The sequence below is a fragment of the Papilio xuthus genome, unplaced genomic scaffold, assembly GCF_000836235.2.
Source record: "Papilio xuthus unplaced genomic scaffold, Pxut_1.1 DF824992.1, whole genome shotgun sequence".
Taxonomy (NCBI): Eukaryota; Metazoa; Arthropoda; class Insecta; order Lepidoptera; family Papilionidae; genus Papilio; species Papilio xuthus.
The window spans coordinates 4,089,995-4,101,129 of record NW_013533657.1 but is presented as its reverse complement, the minus strand read 5'-3'; positions in this window follow the sequence as shown (position 1 = coordinate 4,101,129).

The following is an 11,135-nucleotide window of genomic DNA, read 5'->3' as shown; positions in this document are numbered from 1 at the left end:
TCAACATATTCGACTTCGCTTACCATTTTAAATATTTTATGACGTATATACTAAGAAAATATTGAAATTATTTTACTGTTTTATGTAAATATTTCACATTTTACAAATAGTTAGACCCTTCATATTTTTATATAACCTATTCAAAGAATATTTAAGTAGTTTTACAGCTTAAGCAAATTTTAAACATGGTATGTTTTTATTTTGTATACATATGTATCTTGCATGTTATATACAATTATATTTATCTAAATAATTTAATTGCAGTAAAGTTAACATAACAACGCTGTAGCTGTTTAAATGAATATAATTCAAATATCAATTTCAGAATAACATAACTTATCAATATTAAAATATAATCTATATCTTAAATACATTATATATTCTATAAATTATATGTACTTAGTATTATATAATTATTATAAATATGAAGCAAATATAAAATGTGTAACGCCAAATTGGTGGTATATTGTGGTTTTATTTTAAGCAAAATCTTTTATTATAGTAGATATTCAAACGCAGCCGTAACAAATTACAGGGAGCTACGATTGATTTGCCTGCTTTCAACCTTTATATTCTAACAGTAAGTCTTCTGTCCTGTAATTATAGTTGTACTAACGTCTAACAAAGTAGCTTATAACTTTTGCCTGTGACTTCGTCTTCGCAGAATTATAAAAAAAGGTTTGTTACTCAAGTCTATATTCTATGTCTGTACCAAATTTCAATATGATGTGTTGAACCGTTGTAGAGTTATTGCGTAAATATATAAATCAATTGTATCCCACGAGAACACTAATCCGAATCATTTTAGCCTATGTGTTCTTTCAGACAGTTTAACATCTATGCCAAATTTCACCGAGATCCATGAAGCCGTTCTGGAGATATTTTCGAACAACCATCCATCCAAACATTCGCATTTATAATATTAGTAAGACAATTCTAGCAGTTTCAAGTCATCAATCAATAACAGACAACAATGATTAGAAACTCTTTCATTGTCAAGTATTCAACAGACAGTAATATAAAGAAACTAGCGGACCCGACAGACGTTGTACTGTCTACACGTCTTTAATTTGAATAAATTAATATGAATTTAATATTTGATGAAAATTGTGAATCTAAACCATTCCCAGATCCCCTTGAACACACTCAAAAAATTTCATCAAAATCGGTCCAGTCGTTTGAGAGAAGTTCAGTGACATACACACTCACAGAAGAATTATATATAAAGATATATCATAAATTATTTGTGTTAAATATAGTACTAACCTTAAATCAAGGGCGATATGACCTTACGAAGCACAATCATGCAATACATGCTACTATGCTTTTAAGTTGAATATGATGAGAGTTACCAGCCCCGATTCGAAGTATTAAGTAAGCTTTGATTACTAAAGGCAAGCGTTCGTTGGCACGCGCTGGAGGCACGTACAACCATAAACGGATTTTATTGCTTTGTATGATTTAACATAGCCCTGCATCCATCATCCGTGCCGCCCTCATCGAAACAAAGCAAATCTGCGGGCCAATGGACGCGTACCTTAAGAATAACTTTCGCGACAGTTCGACATTGTATTAAGTTCTTTATCCTGTTAATTCTTTAGTAATAACAAATGCCAATTTTCATTAAGCCAATAAACAAACATTCAGGTCAAAAAAGTCATACAAAAAGTCAACTGAAAAGTTAACTTATTTGATAAATAATTTATGAGAATTTTTTCTTGCTATTTATGAAAATGTCGCCTCTATTAATAAGTTATTGTTAACTATTTAAATACGATATCAAAATAAAAAAAGGTCAAGGGTAGAGGAATGATTAGGGATATACGACTGTAAAAGCATTTGTGTTTGCGTTACTATCCATTAGTAAATTAAAAAGATAAAAGATAAACAAAATATTTAGTACAGATAAAGATTCCCGGCATCACCTGTAAAAACAACTAGTAAAAATTCTATTTTTAAAATCTAATGATGAATTATTATAAAATCATTTCAATAGTAAAATGCTTATATTACTAACATTATAAATGTGAATGGTTGGATGGATATTTGTTTGAAGGTATCTCCAGAACAGCTGCATGGATCTTGATGAAATTTGGCACAGACGTAAAACATCTTACTTATTAAGTTTATATTTTTAATTTCCGCATGGACGGAGTCAAGGGCGACAGGTAGTAGTCAAAATTAACCTAAAACTCTTCGTTTAATGTAAAACTTCATTAAGTAATAAACATTACCAGCCCATTAGGGTGGGTTGGTCATATTTGTTTTAAATATTCATATCATAAACATAGTGTTTAATGTATGACAACGGTTAATTTCAAATAAGCTTTTATCGTTAAAACGCGGTTGCGGTGAAATCTAACCACCGTTATAATGTCAATATGACGTACATCATTAATTTATCTAGCGCAATATAACATTGAGCTTGTTATTAATTGTTATTGTCCCCTTTTAGTACCTAAATACTAATCATATAGATAAAAATTTGTTAAATCTTACGTATTGTTACGTATCTCTCATGATTCAGATTAATTTAATTTAGACTTTGATTAAAATGACTAAAATATATTGCTTATCTAAGCTTTATAGTGCGTCTACAAGTCCTGGGTTCGAATCCCGCCATGTACCAATGTGTTTTTCGATTTCCGATTTACATATGTACATTTATCTGACGTTCTTACGATGAAGGAAAACATCGTGATGCAACCTGCACATATTTGAGAAGAAATTTAAAGGTATGAAGTCAACCAACCCGCACTGGGCCAACGTGGTTGACTATGGCCTAGTCACAGCTAACTTAGGGTAGGTTCCGAGCCTCTCAGTGGGGACGTATAGTGAGCTGACGATGATATTGCTTACTAGCTGTCGCCTGCTACTCCGTCCATGCGGAATTAAAAATAATCTCAATTAGTAGTTTATGTGTCCTTCCAGATGTTCTATATCTATGCCAAGTTTTAGCTAGATTCATGCTGCCGTTCTGTAAAGACCTTCTAACAGACATCTATCCATCCAAATCTTCTCATTTATGATATTGGTAAGAACAATAAAATTTGAATGTAAAAAAACTGTAAGTTATTTTATACACATTCAGTTTTTATATAAATAATCTAGATATTAGACGATGAAATATATATTTTGTTAGGAATACCATAACAGAGTCTAACGAATTTAAAGTTAGCAAATTGTATTCATAACATAACTTCTTCTAGATCCCCTAAATCTTAGTAAACCTTGAAAACTTTTAACGCATCAGAGAATTGAGAAATTACAAACAAATCCCAAATTTCTAAGGGACGCCTCAATTTGATGTTAATATTTGATTTGCGGATCGTAACAAGCTCGGGATGTTTACTGTCAACTGAGATTCAATATCACTTCGACCCTAAATGTTTCGTAGAGGTCACATTACATTGTTTATTAACTCACTCTAGTACTTTAAGTGTATCTATGTTGTAAACAGTGATTGTAAGTTGATACCTTTTTTATACAAAAGCAAGAAAAAAGAACAAGTATATGACACACTTATATTTTAATAGCTGTGCCCGCGACTTCGTCCGCGTGAAATATTATCCAACAGTGGTAGAGCCCGCTTTAACATTTTCGCACGAATCGGCCCGGCTCGCCCGATGACATACTACGACCACACAGAAGACAGGCGTGAAATGGAAGCAATTCCGCATTTCTTCTGATGCATGTGCTTCCCGGAGGCCTAATTTAGTCCTTTTTCCCTTCCCACCCTTTTTCTTAGAAGGAAAGGATGGGAAGTGGAAGTGGACTTTCCGGGTGAGAGGATGCGTGGAAAGGGAAGATATTTTCTTTCTGTGCATCCTCTCCTCCGTCGATTAAAGGCAGGCAACGCATATGCAATTACGTATGTCTATGGGCAACGGTCACTTCGCTATTTCAGCGATTTCACGTGACCGCTCGCTCGTTTGCCACCTTATGATATAAAAAAATCTTTGGGTAGCATTTTAATTATTTATGCTTCTTTTTTACTAACACTTATAATACATAAGAACAAAACGCATTGAACTCACAAAAATTCACATAAACCTCACATATTCTTAAAAAAACTTTCATCCCCTATTGTTATTTTGCACTCTGAGGGTAAAAAATTTACAAACATTTAATGTCATATTTATTTACATCAAATATACAGCCTGAATAATAAGTTTCAAGATCCTATCTGTAAAAATGACGATACTACTATACAAATTTCCAACCTCCTTCTCAACCCCTTACACTCCTTGCCCAGGGTCTAGACTATTTGTGTACCAAATTTCATTTAAAACGGTTCAGTAGTTTTCGCGTGACAGACAGACAGACAGAGTTACTTCGAAGGTATCATCAAAATCTTCAATAGTTAAATTAATTGGCTAATTCAAGAAAAAAGAAGCCAAAGTAAGAAAAAAGTAAAAGATCGCTGCATAAAACAAATGAAAACTCTTGATTGCTCACTTAGTAAATCCATTAGCCTCCCATAATTTGCTTCAACTATTGCTTTTTTCCATGGACGCTGTTAAATTTAGAATAATTGACATTTACACGAAACGAATTAAACGAAACAAAGTTTATCCATGTCACTTATACTCGAGAACATTTGTCATGAGTAGTCACGTCTTCCTAACTTTCATACAACTTTCAAAGTCCAACAAGACGCTACGAAGTTACTTTGTTTGGTAGAACGTGATTATGACATGACAACTTCTCTCACCACATTATATATTTGTCTTAGGATATTTTGTATTCCATATTACTGTTCATCATCATCAGCTCACTAGACGTCCCCACCGAGGGGCTTGGAGTCTACCCTAAATTACGGGTGATTAGGCCATAGTCAACCACGCTGGCCAAGTGCGGGTTGGTTGACTTCACACATATCTTTGAATTTCTTCTCAGATATGTGCAGGTTGCATCACGATGTTTTCCTTCACCGTAAGAACGTCGGATAAATGTACATATGTAAATCGGAAATCGAAAAACACATTGGTACACGGCGGGATTCGAACCCAAGACCTGCAGATTGCAAGTCATGTGCTTGACCACTGAGCCACCGACGCTCTTTTTAGTATTACGTTTACTATATCATAATTAAGTTCATTGAAAATCAGTCCGTATAAAATAAACCTATTTATTACAAACATAGTAAGAGTAGAAAATATAATAGAATAAAAGACAAACTAAAGTAAGAAATTCAATTTACTTTGGTTGATAAATAGAAAACAAAAAATTTCTCAAGCAAAATAATTTAATATTTTATTTTATGTCTGGAAACTTATGTTTTATAATTTGCTTTGTTCGTGTCTTCTTGGCTTTATATTATAAAATGGGATGTTAAAAAATAGCTGCACAATTTTCTATCTATAAATGAAGAAAGTAAAATATTTCAGCGTGATACAGAGTAAAGTGTAGTTTAGTGTTACAAAGAGATCCTTTGATGGAAATACAATCCGAGCAGCTATCTTACAGAAAAGTCCCTACAATTTTTGTGAAACAATACTCCGGGAAATGTGTAAAGTAAATGCACCATAAAATGAAAATTATATTTTTTTATATCTTGATGATAGTATTTAAGATCTAATGATAATACATTAATTTTGATTATTGAATCAAAATTAAATTGCAATATTGACGTAATAAAAACGGCAGGCGCTATTAAAAAATTATAATACAACTTCGTGTTAGAAAGATTGGAAAGACAAGCCCTAGTACCTTCTAACTGAAAAGAAACCCAGAAGTAAATAACATACTCTTAAAAGTTGATATTAATTCAATTTTTTTTCTTTTGAGTAGATTACATGGTAATATTTTATATTTTAAATACATCCGATTTTAAATTTTTTATAAAAGCATATGTATTTGAATGGAATATACCAGAACGAATGAAAAGATCTGAATTAAATTTAGCGCAAAAACAGAACAAAGAATGTATTACTTTTTTACCAGAAAAGTGCGGTTTCCGCAGGATCGCTTTATTTTAAATTTTCATATTATTTAATCGATAGGTCTGCTTTAAAAAAAAAATTAATATCTTACGGACAAAGTCTCGGACAAAAGCATCGCTGTGTTAATCTTTGATTGGTGTCCTTACCTACCTTTACACACATTATTATGGTTAAGTTTATTCATACTGTAAGATAATATCTACTTTCGAAGTTTAACCATATTCAATAAAGAAAAAACATATAAAAGTTCAACCTTTCCTTTCCGACGTTATTATTTTATAAGAAAGGATAATATAAAACACATTCACAGAGGATCGTGTTTAGAATATAAATTGTGTTAACAAGAAGACTATGCAATAAAGCAAAATATATTACATTTTTTAAATTACTGTTTAATACTTAATTAGTAAAGTAAATATAATCATTAGGAAAATTTCATATATAATGTTCAAAATAATGTACAAATAACTGGGTCAGTTGTTACAAATAAGCTATTAAACTTCAAACTTTTTGGTTTAACGGTCAAAGAATATACCATAAAAAAAGTAAAAATACCAAACTGATCTTCAAATAACGGTGTTTAGACCTTTTTGTAAGTAAGGGGCGACCCAAAATTACTATATTATGTCGACTTGAAAATACAGGATGTTTCCCGTTGAGTCAATCTCTCTATAGAAAAATCGGCAATTTTTGAATTTATGAACTCAATGGTCTCTTAGTGAAATATCCCTTTGGGCCGATCGGCCTCTCAATCAAGGTTCAATGAGAAAAAGCCAGTTGGACGTAATAACCGGCAGATCAAACGGTAGGACGATCGTTATACAACCAAACATTCAGATCACTTGTTTTGTAGTGTAGTAGAATATATATTAGTGGATATCCTAAGATACGTCTGAGAACATAAATAACCCAAACAAAGGTATTCTCTAAATCTACGTTAAAGTACGGCCATTTGCCGAACGTGGTGAAATAACTGTTGGGTAATTTAATGCTTTGGCCATTTGCTTACTTTATCTAATGGTGTTGATATAGGATAAGTAAATGTTCCTTGTAAATAGAGATTGTGTCTTATTTCTTTTATCTTAAAGGTATTTGAGGTAGCGGTTATTATTAGAAAAATATTAACAGGCTGTTACTTTTTAAATTTTAAAGAAATCACTTTTATTCAACACCAATTACATGTTTTTGATATAGTTTTAAGAAATTGCATTTTCTTTTCCAATATTCCGCCTAATAAACTTGCTAAAAATGTTAAAATATTTGTAATCGTGTTTATAACGTGTTTTAAATAAATTTTAAATTAATCTTTTAAGTTGGCGTTGTATCTCAATCTGTAGTAAAAAAAAAAATTATATACGCGATTTGAGATCCTTCTTATCTCATTTCAGCAACGTTCAAATTCACAAAATTCCCTTTCCCCAGTAAAGAATCTATTTTCTATACTGTTTCTTCGCTAAATGGAAAGTGGATTGGTTGTTCCATTTTCGAAATAGAATCGAGACCGTACTTATTGAGAATTCTTTTAAAATGTAACTTCTTAAGTAACCTTTCAGGTTATGCAGTTCTGCCAACTGAACAATAATTTAATCATCAGATATAGTTAAGATTATATGAGTATATCACTAAAGGTTGTTCAAGAAACAAAATCCAAAATCTTTCAATCCGTATTATTTTATTCTTTCAAGGTAAATATTATATAAGAAACGTAACGGAAAACTTATTCCATTAAATTTAATAAAACAAATAGAACCGTCAGCAATATAAGTGAATAGAGTCTGTAACCGTAAAACTAAGGTCCTAATAAACTTGTTTACGACGTAGACAACTTACTACACGGTTGTCAAACGTGATATATTAAGCTACGCCGTAGCTACTCCCGTAGCTTCGGTGTGACGTCACTAGAAACGATTTTTCACACTGCGATTTCTTGTATCTAGTGTGTTTCAATACGAAAGTATTAAAAAAATCTCATTTTATTCTTCTTTATTCTAAAAATACTTAAATTACGATATATATTTTTTATGAATCGTGGCATCCCTAGGTATCCACAGAGACTAATCTCTTTGATTGATACTATCAGCTGCCTAAAAGCAAACTATTAATGGAACCTTGTAATTTAAAATCCTAAGTAAATGCGTCATTAGTAACTTGACAGACTGAATAAAGTTTGTGGATACACGATTGTAAATTCAGGCTCAAAAAACAAACGACAAAAGCTTAAACACATTGATATACAATTTTGGCATCATGGAAACACGCGCATCCCATCGAGGACTTTTTATTTTTACTTCCTCCGGCCTCTGCTGACCTACATAGCTTAATCTTCCTTCGCGTTAGATGTCACAATTAATCCTCGCTTGATTTTAACGATAAAACTTTGCTTTCAAACAAGTAATCGAGTTTTATCACTTTGTTTTTGAGCATTTCAACTTATTAAACAATAAAAAATAAACAGGTTTTGGTTATAATCACCTAATAATAAAAAAAATTGATTTTATCATTTATCTTCCTAAAAATCAGAATAACGTTATTTTGTAGAGATTTTTAAAACATTTAAAAGTTAACAAAGTCTTAATGATTGTTAACACAAAAGTGTGACGCTATTTAAAAAATGATCGTCGATAAATCCAGCTTTTTTACCTAGTAGAGAACTTCAACATCAGTTCGCATTATGTAAAGTTAAAAGGCTGAATAGAATCGTCGAAGCTCGTAATTGCCCGCCTACCATTGCTATTGTCTTTACGAATTGCTCTTCTATTTTTAAAATTTCCATTCTGTTTTCTCGCGTTGAAAATTGAAAGTTCGCGCCACAAAATTTTAAAATATTAATAAAACATCGTGACAAGTTGGTTAAATATTATTTTTATAACTGCTTTTTTCCGGTAACAAACAACTTTACAAACTTAATTTAATGTTCATCACTATAAACACACCTTACATTGATTTTACCCAAATAAACAAGCATTATGTTTAATATTCTTTATCTTAATAGAAGCAATGAATCAATAATTTATAGGATATGTAAATTCATGGGACATTTCGCTCATAAATCATGTCTCAAATACATATTTATGAGGGTTTCTTAGTTCGTTTCTTAGTCGTATTGTATACATATACATTTTCCTTTAACGTATAAATAACGGGAGAGTATACATAAACCCAGCGATAAAGACAGTACAAAAACAGATTGTTGTCCCTCTCACTATGTTTTAACAGTGGTAGAGCCCGCTTTAACATCTTCGCACGAATTGGCCCGGCTCACCCGGTGTAATACCACGACCACACAGAAGACAGGCGTCAAGTGGAAGCAATTCCGCGTTTCGTCTGATCATTAGCCAAGAGATGATTAGCCAAGAGGCCTAATTTAGTCCTCTTTCCCTTCCCATCCTTTTGCTTATAAGGAAAGGATGGCAAGTGGAAGTGGACTTTCCGGATGAGAAGATGCGTGGGAAGGGAAAATATTTTCATACAGACACAGAAGTGCATCCTCTCCTCCGTCGATTAAAGGTAGGCAACGCATATGTAATTGCGTATGTCTATATGCAACGGTCACTTCGCTATTTCAGCGATTTCACGTGGCCGCTCGCTCGTTTGTCACCTTATGATATAAAAAAAATGTTTAAAAATAATGAGATAACGATTTGTTTTTTTTTTATTCGAAAGCTTGGGATTAATGAGACTCAAATATATAATAAATATGTTGCATGCTTTATGACAAATCAATGTGCATAGGTAAACTTAAACTGACAGTATTTTAGAGTAAATAGATAAAAAATAAACGGTAAAATCATACCACCAATGGTAATGAATGTATGCCGATTGGACAATTTTGTTCCCAACATAATAGGTTTATCGGTTTTCCGACAGAACACTCGTTGATTTGTGTATATGTATGTGAGCTTGTCAAATCCCCAAAGTGCTTTAATCGTCAATCCAATGAATATTGATGAAGGTTCTTTTATTACTGAGCTCTAACTACTTTTTGGATTTTTCATGCAATCAAAAAGGTTTTGGGGCGCTTTTTTAATTTAATACTGTAATGTTACTTGCAATATTTTTACCCAAAGAACTATGTATGTAAATGTATAGAAAGAAAAATAGATTTTTTATTAAATTGAGTTTAAATTTTATCACTACGAAGTACCACTAAATTGAACAGACAGCATTGAACAAATAACTCAGAGTTAATTTGACCGATTTACATTTAGAAGGTTTTTGTTATTTTCTTCGTCAACTACATACTTATTATGTTGTTGAGGGACGTTACATTCATTTAGTTGTAATTAATATTCATTAGTCGAAGTAAATTATATCGCGTGTAATAATTTTTATGGTTTTATTTAGCTTACTAATGCAACAAAATTCAAAGAATAAAATTGCTTTACAGACGCAGGATCTCGAAAAATATATATATACCGTGATTATCATTATAAAATATACAATCTGTTTCTTACTAATATTATGAATGCGAATGTAGATGGATGGATGTTTGTTTGAAGTTATCTCCAGAACGACTATACGGATCTAAATTAAATTTGGCACATATGTAAAACATAGGCTAGAAGAACACATAGGCTATTCATTAAGTTTTTTTTTTAATTCCGCGCGGAAGGAGTCGTGGGCGATAGCTAATATATCATGAAAATGAGTATTTGCTTTACGTATATCGAAAAAGAAATTTCTATTTTTTTCCTATATGTCTGTCTACAAGTCCGCGTTTGTTCCGGGTAATCTTTGAAACAGTTTAACTGATTTTTACAGGACTTCGGTATGGTAGTTAATGTATGCGGGAATTAAAAGCATCTTATTTAAATTCAGCGCAAACGAAGTCGCGGAAGACTGCTAGTTTAAAATTAAAGTAAAGTGAAGTGAAATAATTTCTGCAAACTTTACAACTTATATTATAAAACCTCGAAGTTAACTAAGAGCTAAGTTTTCTCTGCTTATCACAGTATAAATTTCTTAAATTACATCGTACAATAATATGACGTTATAAAACAAAATTTTCTCGTACAAACAGAGAAAAATTAGCTTTCAGTGAAATTGCTTTCTAACAGGCTTCGCGGTTATGGTAGGAAATTCAATAAAAACGTTGTTAACCATAATTAGCTGGCAACACCGCAAAAATATATAACTTTTCAAGCTTTTATTTTCTTCTGATTTTATTAAGAAATAAAAGTAGTAAGTGAA